Genomic DNA, 13,175 nt, shown 5'->3' with positions numbered 1-13,175 from the left:
CTGTATAATTAACCTTGTTATTGTTCTTTTTAGGGGGCAATTTTTCTTTGAGCAAAACAAACTAAAAAGCAACATCCTTGCACAAAATTGCATTGCTGCTTTTCAAGCGAAGAGGTTTTCCTTGACATACTGTGTATCCACCTCAGAAACAAATTTTTTTTTTGATTTTAAGAAGCACAGATTGTGCCACTATAGATTCACTATAGATGGGCGAGAAGAATCTGGTCCTTGATTTGTTCAAGTTTGGCTGCAGGTAAGATGATACACTACTTTGGATAAGAGGTGTTGATAGAAGAAAAAAAGATTTCACATTGTGCATGATCCATGTGAGTGCTGGAAGAGCACTCACAGTCCATTTGTCACAGAATAGAACAAGACAGGTAGTGTCTGGATCTGTGACTCCAGCCCTTACTGCGGCCACCACATCTACAGCATGGAAGGAATCAGAAAGATTTTCACAGCCATTAAAAGCATATACAAACCTCCACTTTCTCCTAAGCTTCCAGCAGTTACTGAAGGAATTTTGCTTATTGTCTCCATGTTCTTCATAAGAAAGCATAGTTCTTGCGATAAAATGACTTTTCTTAAAGATGTAGTGTGCTGTTCATACCTTCAGTTCTCAGCACATCAATGTCAGGGAGATAATACAGGAAATGATTAAGATTTTCCATAGGATCAGACTGATAAAGCAAGACAATGCCCATTTATTTTGATAATTATCTCTTGATTGGTGTCCAAATATTTATAAAGCATCTGAATTTTCGTAGGCAGAGGTCCCTGACAAAGCTTCCTTCCATGAGTCAAACCAATGTTGTGCTCATGTCTTCTGTCACTTTTTTGTTGTTTTGATTGACAGCTCTGAATCTTTGAGTCACTGCACAATTATTCAACTATGTCTGACAACAACAAGATGTCTACTACTCCTATGCCATCTTAGTTCTCCAGTAACAGTTGGATGCTCAAATGGTGCAGTGGGTGAAACATGTATCCAGTGAGTCCATTCTGACTACATACATATATTTTCTGAAATAAAAATTTCTGAAAAAGCATACATGGCATTACTTTATTCTGCTTTCTTTACATTGTCACGATGCAGGTTAATGCTTCAGTTCAAGGATAGGAAATTGCAATAATGATGTGTCATGATTTCTGCATTAAATAAATTGGCATCCCATTGTAGTAATTTAAAACATGCATATATCACCCAGTAGGACTCACTTATGATACCAAACGTTTGTTGTCCTTTTGTTTCAAGTTATCAATTTTGAAAGAAAGACTGCTTTTCTGTACAACTTAAAGACATCCCAGGCTTATGAATTTGTGAAGGTTGATGCATGGACGTGTGGAATGAAAGCCCAATAAAAATAGTAAGAACTTCTTTATTGTTATTCATGGACTTTGGATCAGTTACAATTTGGGTTTCACAGGATGTTCATTTGTTCAGAAACATTCTAGTGCAATCCACAGTTAGAGGCAAAAATGTCCATTATGAACCAGTGTAAAGTCACCAAATTGATTTCCTGCTGTATTTTTAATGACATCTTTTGCAATTGCAGTCAGTAACCTGAGTCACAGGGACCATTGGTGTCCTATGTATTAAGCAGAGGCACGGAAACAGCATATGCTAAAATACTCAAGCTCTAAATAAACAAGGCAGACATAAAGCCAGGAAGCTTAAAAAGCATATTCTGGGTTCTTTAACCTCAAGCAATTAATACATAATAGTGACTCAATGATTTCAGACCCTGAACATTCTTACTGTGAAAGTGGATTCTTAACTTCTATTAATGTCTTAAATGCTTTTTCAAAGTTTTACTCTAGCAGGTTTGTATAAATTCACATTAAAATTTAGCTCCAGATGGGAGCTGTAAACAGAGACCTAGAGACAATATCCTTGATAATTTCAAAAAGCTACTGGGATACTGGTAAAACAAAATATGGGTCCTGTGTCTTAGAGCACAAAGAATAAATTAATTCAGGAAAGGTGCCACTATTTTATAAACTATGTATGTATGTATTTGAGGTCTTTCAGTATTAACTTGTACCTAACACTAGCACAGAGACCTGTAAAACTTCCTCTCAAGTAACAATTGAAAGACATTTTAATTTAAAACAGCTTTTAAAAGATCATTACTGCCTTAATAATGTTATTTATTTACACTAGATTTTTTAAACATTGGATTGTATTTAAGATTTAAAAACATTAGAGTGCACTATGCAAATAAATATATATTTACCTCTACCTTGAAATAATGGGTCATTTTGTTTTAGTATAAAGCACCATGAAAGTGTTAGGAGAACAGCGTGAATAAAATTGCTATTTGCATTTCTTTGGCTATCGTGATTATTTATTTTAACAAGTTTTCACGTGAGATATAGATTAGACTACTCCCCATCCCTTTCTAGATCAGTAGAATGAAATATAGTGATATGTAGTCACTATGAAGAAGGATATCACAACCAAACTGTGAACTGTTTCCTGGTAGAGTTCTGTCTTAGGCATCTCTCTCTCTATCATGGTGACTGACTCAACAGTCCAGATTCCCTTTAGGAAAGGGGTTGGTGTGCCATTACTGGGACTGACCAAATGTAGTGACCAAAGAATTTTCCTGAAAAAATGCAGGAATTTTTGAAATCACTATTTTCTTCTCAAAAGGAAAAAGTCAGTATCAAATATACATACGCACACGTATATATACGCATACTCACATAAATATATGTATGTTAAATGTGAAAACCTGAGACTAAAATTAAATCTTTCAAATTATGTTTTGAAATGTTGAGAGTATAGCTATTTCAAAATGAAATATTTGTTCTTCATTTCAGCATTTGTGAAGAAATATTACCATGACAATTGCTGATATATAAATCTTTCTCATCTCATTTTGGGAAGAATACGTATGTCAAAATATCAACATTTCCCATGGGACAGAGATCTTGAACAGCTCTAATCAGTGTCCTTTTCAGTAGATTTTTCTCTGATGCTTATACCTGTCTTCAAATCAACTGCTGTTGGTTTTTTGTCATTCAGTAAAAAAAAAAAAAAGCATGGAATCAGGAGATAAAGAAAGGACCTCATGAGTTGATCTAATCTGTTCTCAGTATCATGTAAACCTGATATATGTGTTTTGTTATCAAAAATTACTCTTCATAACAATCTGTTTTTTTCTGAGACTAGGAATAGTCAGTGTATAATCCTAAACTTATACTTACTCTTTCATCACCAAGGAAGGATTCACCTCACCTAATCTGTCATTATCTGAAAGTTAGGCACCTAGTTAAAACTAATCAGCCATTCTCGGTCAATAACCACAACAGAGAAAGAGTTGTATATCTTCCCTCAGTATCAACAGGCACTGACAGAGAAAGATTTATCCATTTCAGAACACACAGGACTCATCTTCCCAATGCTAGTTCTCTCCTCTGATTATCATGGGAAAAGTAGATGTGATTTGGTGCTTACCTTGAGACTAATTCTCACTTAGTTCTTCACCTGGACATGCTCATTTTATGTACTAAAGAATTATGTGACTTTTGCTGTGGGGTTCAGTATTAGCATCTTTTACCTTTCTGTATGTCCTTTCACCTGAGAACATCTTAGTGCTTCTTAACCCCTAACAGAGAGTAAAATAAGACTTATTTAATAGTTAGTCAGACCAAATAATAAATAGAAATGCCATCACAAAATTTAACATTCAGCCTTTTGCTACTGATGTTATCAGACTAAGGGATAATTAAGGGAGAAGGAGACAACAAAATTAAAATATCTTGCATCACATTTTGCATAAGAAGATATTAGTAGGATGTCCATCCACAAGAAAGTGTCCTCAAATAACAGAATTAACACTTAAAAAGAGAATGTTCATGAAAGCTGAAGGCAAACAAGTGAGCAGGATCAGTCAATATTAAGCAGTGAAAATCAGTACTTTAGGACATGTATTTTCAGTATACTACAGAAGAGTCTGAACTGTAGGAAAAGCATGAATTAATCAACCTTTTTTTTTCAGATGAAGCAGAAGAAAGAAAGGAAAAAAAAAAAAAAGCGGAGACATTCCAGAGCACTGAATTATATGAGTAGACAGTTTAGTGAGATTCAGTGTTAAGGACCTGTATAAGAAGGATCAATCCTTGTTTACCACGTGGATCCAAAATTCCAGCTACACTAGCTATAGCACATGAGAAAGCATGAAGAACAGAGTACTGTAATTTTATAAAGAAGTGGTGCAGATTGACCTCTGAATCTGAGAATCATTGCAGTTGCTGTATCTCTCAAGCAAAATATGAATGTCTAGATACTGGCAGTGAAGATTCCTAAATGTTTTATTTTATCAGGGAAAGATGGACAAAGTGACTACTGGAAAGCGAAATATAAGAGGAAAAGACAGAACAGATTTCTATGTCCTAATAAGTGGTGTGCCCAGATTTCATTGAGCTGTTTTATTTTTTTTTTTCTTTTTAACATCATAAACATGAGTGGAAAATGAATAAATATGAGAAATTACATATTTTAAAACTGTTAAATTTGGGTTAATCCTCCATGCTAAAATTAATCTGCGTAGACTTCTGCAGTATAAAAACGTCTGTGTATATGATTTTTTTCAAGATTCAGGCAACATTTGGTCATTTATTTGGTCAATGAAACAGCAACAGTTAGAGATGTTGAGAGAAACAAAGATCTGTGTTTCATGGCCTAAGTCAAATACTAATGAAGTCTTAAAGGAAAAAATAAAAGAATGATATTTAAAAACAGTTGGAGATGCTTAGATTCCTATATATGTTACACATGTACCACCCTACAATATTTGAATAAGTATCTTGATGATGGTGAATTTATAAATTCATTCTCTATGTCAACCTGAAAGTTAGGAGAAAATGTTTAAGAGGAGCTCTATTTAAGAGTACATCCCTTTGAAGAATTTCACTCAAGTGCTGTTGATGGAAAGACTTGCACTTTGTTTTTTCTGGGAAGTCAAGATGCTTTTTGTTTGTTTGTATCTTTTTTAAGCCACCAAATTTAATTGTTTGCTTCCCTGGCTGTAATGAAATAAGCAGATAATGAGTTTTTCATTGTTCACTAATTGTATACTAAAGATGAGGCACAGTCAGCCAACTGTAAATTGCTGCTTTACTGTAATGTTTGGATATTTCAGTGCAAATAGTCACAAATACATCTGTTCCTGCATAAAGTAAAATGTCTGTGTTATGAAAACAAGCTGATGTAGAGAGCAATAAAAAAATAACTATGATAACTTCTGTTGATTAGGATTTGGTGTAGTTTGAGTTGCTTTTGACATCTCAGAAACATGCTTGTCTGTTTCAGCACCATAAAGACAGGCGATATTTCAGCAGCTTTTCTTGCTGTATAGTATTTAGAATTGCAAACCTGGAACTGATATTCACAGATAATATAAATCCTAAGATCTAAGTAACTTTGCAATGCAAAATGAAAACCTGTTAGGGCTCAACAGGCACCATCTTCTCCTTATCTTGGTTGTTTCTAAAAATAAAGTTTCCCAAGGTGAGTTAAGCATCCAAGTTATGTTAACTTTGAATTTCCTGGCATGTGTGTCTTCTCATTTTTTTTCTGTCTGTTTTGGGAATGGGATGGATTTAACATTCTAATCTGATCCAAAGTTCCCTGAAGGATCCAGATAGAAATTTTAACCCTATTGAGTTTAATGGCAGCTTTAGTATTGATATAAAAGTGACTAGGATTTCATGTTAAAACTTTCAATCAGATCATCCATAATGTATAAGCTTCAGTTCAGAGGAAAAAATGACTGCTTAATCAGTAAGCCCATTTCTCTGTGGAACAGGAAGGTGTCAGTAGACAATGTTTCATAATGGACTTGATCCAAAACTCACAGAAGAAAAAGAACAGACTCATGTAAGAAAAACGACAGGCTCTTGTAGACTTTTGGTGACCTTGACAATATTCAGTGTGACCACTGTTCAGAATTATACCACTTCTTGCTAACCGCTCATCTCCCTTTAATAAAATACACAACCTACTTCATTCTACAGATAAACAAGTTTAGTAGTTATTTAGTGACCACAAGATATTGTAGCATGATTTCATAGTTATAAAAAAAGGTATCTCATTTTAATTATGAACTTTTCAAATATTATTCGCTCTGTCCAGCTTCTTCCTTGGGAAATAATAAAAAGGACTGAATTTAAAAATTATAAATCCTGCATATATTGTACCATGGGAAGGCATTAATCTTGGCTCCAGAGGTGCATACATCTATATACACCAGTTGCATTTGTCCTGTCATTAACCATTCTGCAACGCAGCCCAGCACGGCTGGTGACGCAGCCTGGCAGCTCTCGAGGCTGGAGGCAGAGCTGACACCTGGCTGCCCCACGCCCAAGATCAACCACCCCATGTGCTCTCTGCCTTCAGCTGTGAGCTTGGGTCTGCTCCCACAGCCTCTGAGACCAGCAGAACAATTACTGGGGAACACCTTGTGGGGATGTGGTCAAAAAGCATATTTAAAAAACAAATTGTTTTTTGGGAAACTGGAAGTATAGTACATTTCACTCAAATTGGGCTGTGAACATTTTGGTTTGGCTGATTTTTAAAATTATTATGATTTAACTGTATTTTGAGTTCTGGCTATCTAACCTCATACAGATCAATGTGGGATTTTTATGGGTCTCAAAATTTGCACAAAACTCTGGGTGATTTGGCAATGCCTTGCATGTTGTTTTTTGTATATTTGCTGAGCCCTTCCAACATTTTTCCATTTCATTAAGAAGAAAAAAGAAAGCAGAGATAGTTCACAGTTTGGAAACAACCGTGTGATAAGTCCATGCTGGCAGGACCATTTTTATATTTATTATTATTTTATATTTTTACATATTCATAGACATTTTATATATAAATATGTATCTTTTATATATGTATTTATAGGCCAAATTTGTAGTCACTGGTATCTAGTGCATTGCATTGGTGAAGAAGGGACTCATGAAGGTCCAACTGACAAGGAAGGCTAACTAGTTGACTGAGAATTAGAAATCTGCATAAAGACCAGGTGCCTAAATGTTTTTAAGAATCAGAACAAGCTAGGGGAGCAGGTGATTACTGCTGTGTTTATTACTATCCCCAACTTACTAGTTCATCAAGGCCTTTCCTTTGAGACCTTTTGAACTAATGAACATTAGGCTTATAACAGTCCTTTTTGACTTAAGTCCACAGTTGCAGGTCTTATCCTCAGCATTGAGGAAGCAAAGCTGCTCCAGCAGAAGCACCAAACAGAACAGATCCCGGTTCCAGAACCAAATGCCCCAGTTCTCTGAGAGAGGCTGCCTGTGACTGAAGAAAGAGTGAACAAAATATTGTATTGGTGCTGATGGTTATATCTTTGGAGCAGGCAGAAAAATTAAATTAATAAGCTCAACACCATGAAGAAGGAAAACAAACATAAAGTCTCAAGAAAAAAAAAAAATGGAAGTGACATTAATTCCAAATCCACACACATGTAACTTTTTCTTGTGCTTAGCATGGGGGCTGAGAGGAAGAACACATCCATCCATATTTCTCCCCAAATGAAAGCTTTACAAAGACCATTCCAAATAATACAGGAGTCTCCAGAATATAGAATACATGTTACAGATGGTAAAGCTCAAGAAGCTCTCAGAAGGAAACTTCTCAGAATTAAACTGCACAACTATTTTAGTTGCTTCCTTATTATTTGTAGCTTTAATAACAGTGGTGCTTATGCATTGTGTTTCTTCTAAATATGTGTGCATTTGACACTTGTAGTGGTTATTCCAGTTGTTCATAGTAAAACAGATCAACATTTTTTATTCAGCAGTTTTCATCTAGCTTATATACATTTCTTGTTAATATTCTTCAGTGACTAGAACTGGTATTTTCTGAATTCCTTCTACAGAGAACCTATAACACAATCAGTGAGTTAAACTATTCCAATGACTTTGTCACTTGTCTACTTGAAAAATGTAATGAGAAGAATACCAGGATAAACATGCATGTGTGTAGGTGGGCCTTACTATTTGCCTAGTGGTGAATAGTCTATTTGAGTTTATGCTCAGAACTTATTACCAGGTAAACACTACTAGTCATGATAGTGTTTTCTGTCTGGCCCAAATAGGAAACCCACTAAGACAAATCCTTGCTAAACTTGGTAAAATTCAGCTATCTTCAGCCTTGTGCTGAAATAGAATTTTTTGCCATTGATTTCACAATAGAAAGGACTGCTCCACTACCAGGATCTAGTTGCTTCCAGAGGATCTGGTTGTGTTTGCTGTCAAGGCTCAATCTTTTCTATCTCATCTTGTCTGGGCTGTTTGCAGCTCTGTGGAGATTCTAATTTTAAGGCCCACCAAAGGAGCACCACAGCAGCCCTACTAGCAGAGGTTGCTGGAGGCATGTTTTGAATTAATATATCTCTATCAACAAACCACAAGCCCTACCCAACTACTGCCAGTGAAGATCTCAGCAAAATTCCAGGACACTCTTCTTATTACAGTTTTTTGTGTCCTGCATCTTGAGTTAAATTTAACTTAGACTAATTAATTCCTGAAGGTGACTTCTTAGAAAATAACAAAAGAAAATAAATACTAAACAAATCAGAAAAGCTGTAATTAGATTTCTTCACATAAGGTAAGAGAAAAAAATTCAATTCGCTATGAAAAAACATATAATGTTGTTTCTTCTAACCCTTTTCATTCCCTCTGGGGCCTTTATTTATTGCATATTTCAGCAGTTACTATCGGGTGATGAGTCTATCAAATGATAATGTAACTGCTGACTTCATTTATTAAACTTCACAAGGGCCAGGCATGAAGTGTAAATAGAAAAATCACTATCTCTGGATGCCAACAATGATAATTGCAGCTACAGTTACTGTGAAAGCAGTAGAGTGCTTTGCAGAGTAAATGAGAGGCAGGTTTTTCTTCAGTAGATAAACATCCTGTTGTAGTTCTGAGTGAGTGAAGAGATAACACAAACAACACAACTGTTTAGCTGATGCACTGCTTATCATTTGGCTAGGTGAAGGGAAAAGATAGGAATGATAAAGTCAAGTAAAAATATAGGAATGAGTACTGAACCCTGATCAAGAGAGAGATATATGGCCTAACATATCTCCAGGTCAACACTATAGAAAGAATGAATTTTCAAATTACACCTCTGCATTATTCAAATAATAACTACCTGTTTCCAGAACAGCATTCTCCTTCTGCCTCCCCAGGGGTATCTTCAGTGTGTTCCCAGTGGTATCATCCAGCAGTTACGACTCTCATATATCACTCTGCTTTGAAGGGCTAAACTCAATGCAACACAATATTTAGCAGTGTTTCAGCAGGGAATGATAGAGGGAAGATGGGCAATTCACTACAAAGAAAACAGCTTTGGGCACAAGCTGTAGAGGTCTTGTTTTCATGCACAAAGACAAGGCTCAGATGTAAGCTTTGAGGGATTTATTATGAGAACACTGAATGACTAAAAATGCAAAGCTTGGAGCGTTACCAAGGTAGCAGAAAGGAAGTTGCACCACCCCCCCCACCCCCACCCCCCCCCCACCCCCCCCCACCCCCCCCCCCCCGTTTGCAGGCTCATTCCTGGGTGTCTCCTTCATTTCGTAAGAGTGAACAGTCCTGTCATTATGCCATGAGCTGGAAAGTCAGGAGGCACAGTGTCTCAGTTCACCACTCAGTCAAGGTCAGTGCTAGGAACAGATAAGTGAAATAGCCAGTGATGGGTTCTCCAGACCTTTCTCAGCATGTTCTCTCTTGGTTTTGCAGGAGAGACAAAGGAGGTAGTGAGTTCAACCAGCAGTAGAGAAAGCGTCAGAGAGGGCAGGGTTCAATGACTGGCTATGCTTTGTCTCTGAATGACTTCTGCAGCCCCAAAGATTAAGAAGAAAGTTTAATTCTTTCTCTAACATCAATGATAAGCTTGGAAGCAGTCTTAATTTTACCACCATCCTTTTGACTAACGTCAGCTGAATCAGACTGTTCATCTGCACTTCCATTTCTGAAGCAACAACATGGCAATAGTACTATTTCCCCATTGTGTATCTCAGAAAACATTTTAGTAGCACATAGATGCTGCTTTGTTATTATACACCTTATGGTAGGAAGAAAGGCTGGAAAAGTTGTTAATTCTGAGTATATTTAAAGGCAGAAATTATTACTATTTTTTTTTACCAGCAGTGAAAAAAACAAGAGCAGATTTCAGGGCAGGTGGTAAAGAACCAGATGCCATTGACAAATTAATAAATCTTCAAATAATAACAAGAGTAACTTCTCAAGTGAACTCAGACTGAAGTTTTTTTGGTAGTGGGTCAAGCTAACATATGGTCAGCTTAGACTGTGAGATGACAGACAGAATCTGAAGAGAAGCAATCAAAACAAAATCTGTTAAGGAACAGACAGCAAAAATATGATCAGTGGAGGCAGGAAAATTAGACTGACAGCTGAGAGAAGCAGATAAATGATAAATAAGCAATTTGGCCTTTTTTGGTAACAAGAGTTCAAGCAATTGTCCCCTCTGCTATATTATTTCATAAACTTTGGATATCTTAACAGGTTGAAAATATGAAAGTCATTTACAAGTAAATAACCTGTTTTCATAGGGAGTGAAACACAAAGCATCACTGATCCTGTTTCCAAAATGGGCATACTTTTTCTAGTTGCCTGAACTTAATCTCTTATTTGCATCAATACAAAGTAGATCTAGATATACTTCTATGCCCACTTCTGCCAGAGTTCCAGCCATGTTAGACATTACTGAACATATGGAGGAACTGAAAAATCCAGACAAATCACCGACAGGCAACTGCAGCAAGAGGGTCTCAGCTTTGGCTTTCTTGGTTTGTTAATTGCTCCTGCAACACGCTTTAGGAAAAGGTCAGACAGATATCTGAAGCAACACAAGTGTTATCCTTCACTGTCCATTCCCCTGGTGCTGTCCACTGCAACCTCTCAAACCAAAACACACCATGCAGAACTGAAATAGCAGAATAGATCTTATGAGCACTTTTCATTTGCTCCAGTGCAAACTCAGCCAGCTATGTTCAAACACCCTTTTGAAGCAAATCATCTGCCAAAGTCCATTGTCTAGATCTGGCAATATGTAGCAAAACATGGGTAAAAACTATAGCTCCAACAGAATCAATGGAAAACTTTCATCTGCCAGTGGAATTAAAATATGTAGTAAACACAAAAACTGAAAAACCTGTTTTTGTCATGAGTAAATTACAGCCAATGCATAATCTTACTTCAGACTCCTCTTGAATCCTTGAATTCTTATCTAGAACAGTCAGTGTGTGGAAGGGGAAGATTTAGTTGAAGAACTAGTTAACGTTTCTGTTTTGAGATATCTGTGCTTGCACAGGTGGATATATATATTTATTTAGCATCATGCCATGAACTCAAAGAATTTTGAGAGAGTTCCTAGCAATTAGCCAAAGTAACTATGAAATCTCTTCATCCCATTTTGCTTTCTAGCTTCTAATTAATAAAAGAGTAATAAACCCTTGTGAGATATTTTGCTAACTGCTGTGACCACTCCACAGTTGCCAGCTACAGCATGGTTTTATTAGTTGCATTTACCGAATAGCAGAGTTTCTATGAGCTCACACGCATGATTTCAGAACTGCAAGAGTAATAATAAAAAACAAAAAAAAAAGGTTAAACTTTGCTGATTACACTCTAAGCAGTTGTATATTCATGTTTTACAGGAACTGTAAATTTCTTTATGGACAAATATTTATTTATAACTATATATTATATGTAAAAATTATAATTTACCTTTAAGTGTCTATCAAAAAAGCCTAAAACAAATTAGCAATGCAAGAAAGTCAGAGGAGATTGAGAGGCTATGTCAAAAAATATATCTATTCCAGAGAGTTAATTAAAAGCTGACCATGTCCAAGGGAGTTGAAAACTCAGTGTTCAGTAAAAGCAGCTGCACCAGGACTATGACTTTACAGGTGACACTTCAGCACTGCTGATTTCCTGACTAACAGTAGATAAGACGAGGTCAGCCCTGGGTCCTGGCTCTTAAATGAGAAAAGTATGTCTTGTGTTTGGTGTGCTGAGCCAGAACTAGAACCAAATCCCACTCTCTAAGCGAGCATCCCTCTCACAGCCTCTCCTGTGGCTCAGCAAGGCTTGATTTCCTTCTTTGCACAGTGTCACAGTCTGAACATGAGGGACAGAAAATGTATCTGCTTGAGACTGGTTTGCACTCAGGTGCTTAGGGTCCTTCCTGCGGATGCAGTTTTTTAAAGGAAGTCTTTAGCTGTGCAGGTGCAGGGGTGTCTTTTGAGCCATATATCCTCACATGATTTAGGTGCCTAATCCCCACAAAGGGAACAGGCTTTAGGATTCTCCATCCTTTCCAACATTTGTTTGGCTATTCAAGCTGACTTCCTAGTACAAAGGAATCAGACTGTCATGCTGTGACCAGTCCATGCCATTGTCCTCACCAGGACAGAGTTGCCACTCATTGACCAACTGCTGGGGAGTCACAGCTAGATTCCTGGGGATCCATCAGTGAAACACTGGAAATGGAAGTGCCAACAATGAGCAGTGTAACAGGGAAACCCCTTAGTGAACAGAACCCTCTATTGGTAAAAAAGGGATACTACTTCTCTGTTCTTATAAGGATGCATTCATTGCTATGACTAAGTGCTCAGATTAACTAGACTGGTGATAGTTATTCAAAAATTAGTACAAAAATTAGCCCAATACACAATGGGAAGGGGGTGCATCTAATGAAGGCTTTTCTCCCTCAGTGAACAAACTTGTTTGCCAGATAAAGTCTTATAAAAGATTACATTAATAAAACCTCTCTCTATTTTATATTCTGCAAGCAATTCCAAGTTGTATATTTGCATTTCAACTTAATTTCTATTTGTGGGTTTCTACACTTTTATCAATAAGAAGTTGGATTCCAGAAAGAGAATGCTGGACTATTATCCAAGGCATGAAATGTCAGGATGTATATATTTACATTTCCTAAAAAACAAACTACCTATTGGCAAAAAGATAATAGAGAAAATATAATGCATGTGAAAGATGATCGTATGAAATGCACAGAATTTTTAAGCCCTCTGAAACACCAGTAGAAAAGATTTTCTGCCTAGGGATACAGAAAACAATTTGTAAAATAGTAGAACAGTGGGATGTGATGAAGTCTG

The sequence above is a fragment of the Tyto alba genome, unplaced genomic scaffold, assembly GCF_018691265.1.
Source record: "Tyto alba isolate M040663 unplaced genomic scaffold, T.alba_DEE_v4.0 Super-Scaffold_7, whole genome shotgun sequence".
Classification (NCBI taxonomy): Eukaryota; Metazoa; Chordata; class Aves; order Strigiformes; family Tytonidae; genus Tyto; species Tyto alba.
The sequence above is the reverse complement of the archived record's forward strand: the minus strand, read 5'-3'. Positions refer to the sequence as shown.